Here is a 10,192-nt window from a genome sequence, read left to right on the forward strand (position 1 = left end):
AGATGTTGAAGAGGTCCTGCTGGGACCCGCCAGTGAGGGGCGCAGGTCCTCCGAGCGCCCCCCAGCCCCAGCATGCTGCCCTCCGTGCACTCCCTGGGCAGTGCTGTCCCAGCTCCCAGCTTAAGCCCCTCGGCCATGGCCAGGAATGTCAGTGCCGCCTGGCAGGGGCTGGCAGAAGCTGGCAGGGGCCGTGTGCCTGGAGGTGGGCTTGCAGAGATGAGGCTGATCCGACAGCACGCGGGACCCTGTCCCCAGCCTCTGCCCCTCTGCAGCCCCACAGTCCAGGGCTGCGCTAGGGGGTGCGGCAGTGCCGGGAGGAGCCACGAGACTGGTGTTGGAGGGAGAGAGCGCTGTCTGGGGGATCTATGTGCGGGCTGCCGGCCGAGGCCCAGGGGACCCTGAGGAGGGGGCTGCGTCTGCCCCTGGGAACCCCCAACTTTGTTTTAGATGGCTTTGGCTATTTGGGACCCCTTGCCCTTCCCTGTGAATTTGATGATTGGCTGTTCCCTTTCTGTGAAGGGGATTGTAGGATTTTTGATTGGGATTGTGTTGAATCTGTAAATCACTTTAGGTAGTATTGACATTTTAACAATATTAAGTTTTCAAATCCATGAGCATTGAATATCTTACCATTTATTAGGCCTTCTTTCATTCCTTTCTAATGATTTGTAGTTCCTGTGTCCCACTGGCCTTTTGATAACATAATTTGTCATGTCCCCTTTATAATCCTAACATCAAATTCATGGATAATAATAATATAACATTGTATACATAATATAAGTAAACATGTTATAATGTTATATATTACAATTAAAATGTTATATGTTATAATTATGTATCATCATGTAGTGTATTATAACATTATATATAAAAATATAAAAGAGCTTTATTGGGGTATAATTTACAAGCCATAAAATTCACCCATTCTAAGTGTACAGTTAGACAATTTTTAGTAAATTTATGCAGTTGTGCAGCTGTTACCATAATGCATTTTCAGGACAGTTCTATTACCACCAAAAGATCTCACATGTCGGTTTGCAGTCACTTCCGGCCGCACCCTCAGCTCCTGGCAGCCACTGATTTACTTTCTGTCTCTGTGTCTAGAGATTTGCCTTTTCTAAAAATTTCATATAAAAGAAATCACACAGTATATGGTCTTTTGGGTCTGGCTTCTTTCATTTAGCATATTTTTAAGGTTCATCTGTGTTGAAGCATGGATCAGCGTTTAGTTCCTTTTGATTTCTGCACAGAATCCCTTTGGCAGCCAGACCACATTGTGTCCGTCCCTTCACCAGCTGGTGGACATTTGGTTGTGTCCAGTTTTTGGCTGTTAGGTGAATGCAGCTACGAGCATCTGTGTGTCAGTCTTTACATGGACGAGTGTTTCCCCTTGGGTAGATTCCTAGGATATAAATGCTGGGTTACATGGTAAGGATACGTTTAAATTTTTTAGTAAACTGCTATGCAGTTTTACAGAGTGGCTGCATCAGCTTACATTGCCACTAGTGAGATTATGAGGGTTTTTTCTCCACATCCTCACCAATACTTGGTATGCCAGTTTTATTAATAATGCTATTCTAATGTGCATGATGTTATCTTATTGTGGCTCTAATTTGCATTTCCCTAATGACTAATGATGTCAAACATTGTTTCATGTGCCTGTTGACCATTTGCATATCTTCTTAGGTTAAATGTCTACTCAAATATTTGCCCATTTTAAAATTCAGTTGTTTGTCTTCTTATCATTGAGTTGTAGAAGTGTTTTTAAAAAATATATTCTGGATTCAAGTACTTTGTCAGACATACGATTTATAAATGTTCTAGTCTGTGGCTTGTCTTTTCAGTTCCTTAATTATGTCTTTTGAAGAGCATAATTTTTAAGTTTGATGAAGACCAATTTGCCAATTTTTCATGGGTTATGCTTTTGGTATCAGATCTAAAAAATCTTTTCCTAGAATTTGTATAGTTCTAGCTCCTACTTTTAGGTCTATATCCTCTAGATCCATTTGTGTGTGGTGTGAGGTAAGGGGCTAAGTTCATTTCTGCACACAGATATCCAATTGTCCCAGGACCATGTGTTGAAGGGACAATCCTCCCCCCACTGTTGTTTTTTTCTTTTGTGTGTGTGTGTGTGTGTGTGTGTGTGTGCGCGCGCCTTTTTCCAAAATCCATTGGCCATCAATTAAGCATTCCTTTCTGCACTTTCTATTTGTTCCACTGATCTTTACATCTATCTTATGCCAGTATCACACTGTTTTGGTAACATCAGGCGGTGTAAGGCCTTCAACTTTGTTATTTTTCAAAAATTGTTTGCATTGTTTGTAGGTCCTTTGCATTTCCATGTAAATTTTAGCATCAGTATTTTGATTTGTACAAAAACTCCAGCTGGGATTTTGATAGGAATTACAATGAATCTACAGATCATTTTTGGGAGAATTACCATCTTAACAATACTCAGCCTTCCAATCCTTTAACACAGAATGTCTCTCCATTTATTTAGACCTTTTAATTTCTCTTAGCAATGTTTTGCAGTTTTCAGTGTATATGCCTTGCACTTCTCTTGTTAAATGTAATGCTGAATTTTTTATTCTCTCGGATGCTATCGGGAATGGGATTGTTTTCTTAGTTTTGTTTGAGGATTGTTCCTTGTTAGTGTATAGAAATACAATTGTTTTTTGTGTTTTGATTTTGTGTCCTGCAACCTTGCTGAATTTGCTTATTAGTTTTAGTAGTTTTCTGGGTAGCTTCTGCATACTGGATTATGGTGACAGTGAATACATATAATTTTACCTCTTTTTTTCAATCTTGACGGCTTTAACTTCTTTTTCTTGCCTTATTGTGCTGTCTAGAACCTCACTACAATGTTGATTAGGATAGTGGGAGAGGAGATCCTTGCCTTATTCTCCATTTTAGGGGAAAGCAATCAATCTTTTATCATTAAGTATGATGAAAGTTTTACACAGATGCCCTTTATCAGGTTGAAAAAGTTTCCTTCCATTCCTGGCTTGTTGACAGTTTTTTTTTTTAAATCATAAACAGGTGTTGGTTTTGTCAAATGATTTTTCTGTGTTTATCTTTTGATCATGTGGTTTTTAAAATTTATTTTATTGACATGTTTTATTACATTAATTGAGTTTTGGATGTTAAACCAACCTTTCGTTCCTGGGATAAATCCCACTTAGTCATTGTATTAGCTAGGGTTCTCTAGGGAAACCGAATCAACAAGAGATATCTATCAATATAAGATTTATAAAAGTGTCTCACACAACTGTGGGGATGCACGAGTCCAAATTCCATAGGACAGGCAGCAAACTGGCAACTCCAATGAAGATGTTCGATGAACTCCTCAGGAAATGAACTGGCAACTTTGACGAACTCCTTAGGAAATGCTTCTCTGGGCAGCTGAAGAAGGAGTGAAGGTCCTCTATCTGTCTTGCTTATAAATCTTCAACTGATTGATTGGATTAAATCCAGCCAACTGCATTCTCTCATTGTGGAAGACACGCCCTTCATTGAGTCATCAGTCACAGCTGCAGCCAATTGACTGATGATTTAATAAACCAGCCTGTTGGTTTATTAACCAGCCACAAACATCCTCACAGCAATGGTTAGGCCAGTGCTTGCTTGACCAGACAGCTGGGCACCATCACCTGGCCAAGTTGAAACGTGAACCTAACCATCACAGTCATGGTATATTATCTTTTCAATATATTGTCGGGTTCAACTTGATAATTTTTTTTTTTTTTATGTTCACGAGAGATACTGTTCTGTAGTTTTCATTTCTTCTGATGTCTGTCTGACTTCAATATCTGGGTGATACTGGCCTCATAGAATAAGTTGGAAAGAATTCCCTCACCCTCTATTTTCTTAGGGTTTGTGTAGGATTTCTAATATTTCTTGTTTAAATATTTTATAGAATTCACCAGTGAACCCTTCTTTGCTTACGATTTTATGTGCGGGTAAGTTTTTAACCACAAATTCAATTTCTTTACTTGTTAGAGATGTCTTCAGATTTTTTATTGCTTTCTGAGTCAGTTTTGTTAATTTGTGTCTTTCTAGGAATTTTTCTATTTCATTTAAGTTGCCTAATTTGTTGGTATAAAGTTGTTTGTAATGTCTATAATTCCTTTAAGATTGGTAGTTACGTTCCTCTTTCATTTCTGATTTTAGTAATTTGTATCTTCCCTCTTTTTTTATAGTAAGTCTTACTAAAGAAGGTTTATCAATTTTCATGCTTTTTTAAAAAAACAACTTTTGATTTCATTAATTTTCTGTATTGGCTTCCTCTTTTCTAGTTTCTTGGTTTCCACACTAATCTTTATTATTTCCTTCCTTCTGCTTGCTTGAAATTGAATTTGATCTTCTTTTTCTAGTTTCTTAGGTGGAAGACCAGTGCAATAAAATGAATATCACAATAAAGAGAGACATACAAATTTTTTGGTTACCCTGTGCACATAAAAGTTATGCTTACACTATACTCTATTGTTTTCAATAACATTATGTCTAAAAAACAATGTGCACACCTTACTTTAAAGATGCTTTATTGTTAAACAATGCTAACCATCATCTGAGGCTTCAGCGAGTTGTCATCTTTTTAGTGGTGGGGGGTCTCGCCTCAATGCTGATGGCTGCTGACCAAGCAGGTGTTGGTGGCTGAAGGTTGGGGTGGCTGTGGCAATTTCTTAAAATAAGACAGTGATGAAGTTTGCTGCATCAATTGGCTCTTCCTTTCATGAAAGATTTCTTTGTAGCTTGCAATGCTGTTTGATAGCATTTTACCCAGAGTAGCTGCTTTACCAACTAGGCTTATGTAACATTCTAAATCTTTGTTTCATTCAACAGTGTTCACAACCTTTTCACCAGGAGAGGATTCCGTCTCAAGAAACCACTTTCTTTGCACATTCTTAAGAAGCAACTCCTAATCCATTACAGGTTTATCATGAGGTCACAATTTAGTCACATCCTCAGGCTCCACCTCTAATTCTAGTTCTCTTGCTATTTCCACCACGTCTGCAGTTATTTCCTCCACTGAAGACGCTTGAACCCCTCTGTGCTGGTTTGAACCTGTTCTGTACCCCAGAAAAGCCCACATTCTTTCGATCCATTCCTGGGGTGTGGACCTATTGTGGGTGGGACCTCTTGGTTAAGTTGTCTCAATTGAGATGTGACCCACCACCCAATTCAAGGTGGGTCTTAATCCTTTACTGGAATCCTTCAGAGAGGATAAAGGACAGAAAAATTCCAGAGAGCTCAGAGAGAGAAACACCCAGAGAGCTTGGAGAGAAGAGCTCCAGAAGCAAGCGAGGAACCACAGAGACTGAAGGAGCCAGAACCTGAAAGCAACGAAACCCGGGAGAGAAGGACCAGCAGACGCGGCCAATGTGCCTTCCCATGTGACAGAGGAGCCCCGGATGCCAGCGGCCTTTCCTCAGAGGAGTTATCCTCTTGTTGATGCCTGCATTGGGACATTTTCATGGCCCTAGAAATGTACGTTTGTAAACCAGTAAATCCCTATTGTAAAAGACAACCCGTTCTGGTATATTGCATTCCGGCAGCTTTAGCAAACTGAAACACAGTCGAAGTCATCCATGATAGTTGGAATCAACTCCTTCTAAAATCCTATTAGTGTTGATATTTTTACCTCCTCCCATGAATCAAGAATGTTGTTAGTGGCTTCTAGAATTGTGAATCCTTTCCGAAAGGTTTTCAATTTTCTTTGTCTGGCTCCATCAGAGGAATCATAGTCCATGGCAGCTATAGCCTTAGGAAATGTATTTCTTAAATAAGACTTGAAAGTTGAAATTGCTCTTTGATCCGTGGGCTGCAGGATGGAGGTTGGGTTAGCGGACATGAAAACAACTTTCATCCCATTGTACATCTCCATCAGAGCCCTCAGGTGACCAGGTGCATTGTCAATGAGCAGTCATGTTTTGAAAGGAATCTTTATTTCTGAGCAGTAGATCTCAACAGTGGGCTTAAAATAGTCAGTAAACCATGTTGTAAACAGATGTGCTGTCACCCAGGCTTTGTTGTTCCATTTATAAGCACAGACTGCATAGATTTAATGTGATCTTAAGGTCCCTATGATTTTCGGAATGGTAAATGAGCACTGGCTTCAACTTACAGTCACCAGCTGCATTAGCCCCCAGCAAGAGAGGCAGCTCTGAAGATTTGAAGCCAGACATTGACTCCTCTCTAGTATGAGAGTCCTGCATGGCATCTTCTCCCAATAGAAGGCTGTTTTGTCTCACTGAAAATCTGTTGTGTAATGTAGTCACCTTCATCAGTTATCTTAGCTACATCTGAATAACTTGCTGCAGCTTCTACCTCAGCACTTGCTTCCTTGTCTTGCACCTTTGTGTTAAGGAGACAGCTTCTTTCTTAAACCTCCTGAGCCAACTACTGCTAGCTTCACACTTTTCTTCTGCAGCTTTCTCAGCTCTCTCAGCCTTCATAGAATTGGAGACTTAGGGCCTTGCTCTGGATTAGGCTTTGGCTCATGGGAATGTTTGGGCTGGTTTGATCTTCTGTACAGACCACTACAAATTTGTCCAATGTTAGTAATAAGGCTGTTTCGCTTTCTTGTCATTCATTGGTTCACTGGAGAAGCACCTTCAATTTCCTTCAAGAAACTGTTGTGTTCACATCTTGGCTGACTGTTTGGTAGAAGACACCAAGCATTCAGCGTCTTGGCTTTCCATGTGCCTTCCTCACCCAGCTTAATCAATTTCAGCTTTTGATTCAAAGTGAGAGATGTGGGACTCTTCCTTTCACTTGGACACTCCAAGGCCACTGTAGGCTTATTAAATGGCCTGATTTCAATATTGTCGTGTCTTAGGGAATAGGGAGACCCGAGGAGATGGAGAGAGACAGGAACAGTGGAGCAGTCCGAGCACATATGACATTTATCAATTAAGTTTGTTGTCTTACATGGGTGTGTTTCTTGACATCCCAAAACAATTTAAATAGTAACATCAAAGATCAGTGATCACAGATCACCATAACAGATAAATTAATAATGACAATTTTGAAATATTGTGAGAATTACCAAAATGTGACATAGAAACACGAAGTGAGCACATGCTGTTGGAAAAAGTGCCAATAGACTTGCTTGACCTTTTATCAGTTTGTAAAAATAATGCAATATCTGAGAAGCACAATAAAGCAAAACACAATAAAGCCAGGTATACCTGTATATCATTGATTCAAAGAACCATTTTTCTTTTGTAAAATAGGTGTTTAAAGTTATGAATTTCCCTGTAAGCACTGCATTAGCTGCATGCCATACATTCTGATATGTTGTGTAATTTGTTTTCATTCAAGTTATTTTCTAATTTCCCTTATGATTTAATCTTTGACCAATGGGTTATTTAGAAGTGTGTTATTTAGCTTTCAGATATTTGCGTTTTTCACAAATTTATTTCTGTTGATTTCTAATTTAATTCCATTGAGGTTAAAAGACACACTTGCTATTATTTAAATCCTTTTAAATTAATGAGACTTGTTTTGTGATCTAACATATGACGTTTACTGGGGAATGTTCCAAGGGGTGCTGTTTGCTCTCATTGGCTGGAATGGTGTCGTGGGGGGGAAGCTGAATGGACCCCAGAAAAACAGGGTCTTTAATTTAACCTGTTCTGTGGGTGTGACCCCAGTGTGAGTAGCACCCTTGGATGAGGCAAACTCGGACAGGTCTTAATCCTATTACTGGAGCCCTTGTTAGCAGTTTGAAATTCAGACACGAAGGGAGGGAGAGAGAGCAGGTGAGAGAGAGAGAGAGAGAGGGCCGTGGGAAGCAAGAAGCCACATCGATGGAACCTGGAGAGCAAGGGGGGACCAGGAGACGCCGCCATGTGCCTGGCAGAAGAGCCAGGATCGCCAGCAGCCGCCCCCAGCGCCACGGTCTTCAGGAGGAAAGCAGCGCCTTGGTGGTGACTTGATTTGGACATTTTCCGGGCCTCAAAACTGTGAGCAAATAAATCCCCACGGTTTAAGGTGAACCATTTTATGGCATTTGCTTGAGCAGCCAGGAAACTAAAACAAAAGTTCTACAAATGTAAGTTTGATCAAGTTGGTTGATAGTGTTATTAACTCTATCATTACTGCTTTTCTTCTCGTTGTCGCATCAGTTACTGAGAGCGGTTGTTGAACTCTCCACCTGTGATTGCAGAACAATTTATTTCTCCTTTTAATTCTGTCAGTTTTTGCTTCATGCATTTTGGAGCTCTGTTGCTAGGTTTGTATACATTTATGATTGTTGTATCTTTCTGTCAATTGACCCTTTTATCATTATGAAATGTCCCCTTTTGTCTAATAACATTTATCTTAAAGTCTATTTTGTCTGATACAGATATAACATTCCAGTGCTTTTGTAGTTACTGTTTGCATGATATATATTTTTCCATCCTTTTTCTTTCAACTTATTTGCATCTTGGACTTTAAAGTTTATCTCTCGCAGACAGCATATAGTTGCATCTTGCTTTTTTATCTAGTCTGACAACCTCTGCCATTTGATTTGAGTATACATTACATTCATTTGGTGTAATAATTGATATACTTGGATTCAGGTATGCCATTTTGTTATTTTCTCTCTAATGTTTCAATTTTTTTTGGTTCTCTGTCTCTCCTTTAGTGCCTTCTTTTGTGTTGTATGTTTTCCGTATACCGTTTTAATTTCCCTGTTAATTTTTTTTTTGGCGGGGTGGTACAGAGAGCAAGTTTATTTGGTGAATGCTGTCAGCAAGTATTATCCAAGAGAGACAAGATGGGAGCAGTGTTGGGACGAGAGAGCCTAGGAGGGCTTCAGGGCTAGAGACAGCCTCACACGGGAAAGGCACGGGCTCTGGGGATGTCGGAAGGCCTGTCCTCTACCACTCAGCCCCGTACGGCCCGTCACCCTGACAGGACAGCCTCACAAACGCTTCATGGTTGATACAACCATTGCTGTCCTTATGTCCTGCCACCAGCATCTCTACTTCTTCTGTCATCTTCTCAACCAGTGTGACAAGCGCAGGCCGGATTTCAGCGCCCGTGACAGCGCCGTTGCCTTCCCTGTCAAACACCCTTCGACCTTCAACGTTGTCCTTGAGGTGCCCTGGTCCTTGTTCTTAGCCACGGTCTGCAGCAGGGCAGGAAGAGTTCCAAGTCCAGCACCTTCACACGCATCTCGCCGCTCTTGGGGCTCCTCAGGACCTTGAGCACCTCGGCGTTGGCGGGGTTCTGGCCCAGGGCCCTCCTCACGTCCCCACACTGGCTGTGCAGGATGTGCTGTCACACAGCTGGAAGCCCTCCTTGAGCCCTGCGGCCTCGTCCTCCGTGAAGCCACACCGGCTGACGGCTCAGCTCTGCAGGACCTTTTCTTCCCTTGTTGATTTTTAACTGTATATTTTGGGTTATGCTCTTCGTGGTTTCTCCAGGGACTCAATGTACGTGTTAATTTATCGTGATCTACTTCAGATCATTCCCAGCAGGTTCCCTCCTCCGCCCAGCCCAGCTCCACTCCTGCGCCCGGATGTGACCTGTGGTCACAGCTCCCCTTTGTCTCCTGGCCCCCAGCACTGGGGTGGGCGGCACCCACATGGCTGCTCTCGGCATTGCCTGCTTTCCCTCGTGGCTCTCCCGGCACCGTCCTAACATCCCATCTTAAACACTCGCGTGTGGACTCTGCTCTCCTCACCACTCCGACTGGCACAGGGGTCTCCACTCACGTCCCCGGCCCGGGCCCTGTCCGAGGGGCCTTGGGGGCTTCCTTCTGGGCTGGATTCAGAGGCCTGGGTCCCCCACTCTCTGACATTCCTGGGGAGGAGCTCCTGTCTTCTCCTGGGCTCTTCCCAGTCTCCCCGCACCTCCTCTGTGGGTTTCCCTGGTGGGTTTACATTGTCTGGAGGTTCAGGGCAGGAGCTTGAGACCAGAGGAGAAAAGTGGCCCCAAAGATTTGGCTGTGGAGGGAGGGAGGGAGACCACGGCTGTCAGGAGCCCTTTCCTTCCAAAGCCCCCCAGGCCTGTCAGAGGGATGGAAGGGTGATTGGGAGTGGAAGTGGGGGCAGAACTTGCCTGGCCCACAGGACCCCAGGTGGCCTTTTGGCAGATTTGGCCCCGATGTTTGGAAGCTCAGAAGCTCCTTCTCCGGCGGGACTGATTCCTGGGGAGGCCTGTTCTCTGAACCATTGAAGCGACTCGGACCCAACTCGTC

The 10,192-nt window shown here is 42.5% G+C and overlaps 1 pseudogene; it reads right to left on the reverse strand.

Moving 5' to 3' along the window:
- Nucleotides 1-120: 120 nt before the first annotated feature.
- LOC119515337 lies at nucleotides 121-9,793 on the reverse strand (annotated as a pseudogene).
- Nucleotides 9,794-10,192: the final 399 nt, after the last annotated feature.

The sequence above is a fragment of the Choloepus didactylus genome, chromosome 19 (assembly GCF_015220235.1).
Source record: "Choloepus didactylus isolate mChoDid1 chromosome 19, mChoDid1.pri, whole genome shotgun sequence".
NCBI classification, from domain to species: Eukaryota; Metazoa; Chordata; class Mammalia; order Pilosa; family Megalonychidae; genus Choloepus; species Choloepus didactylus.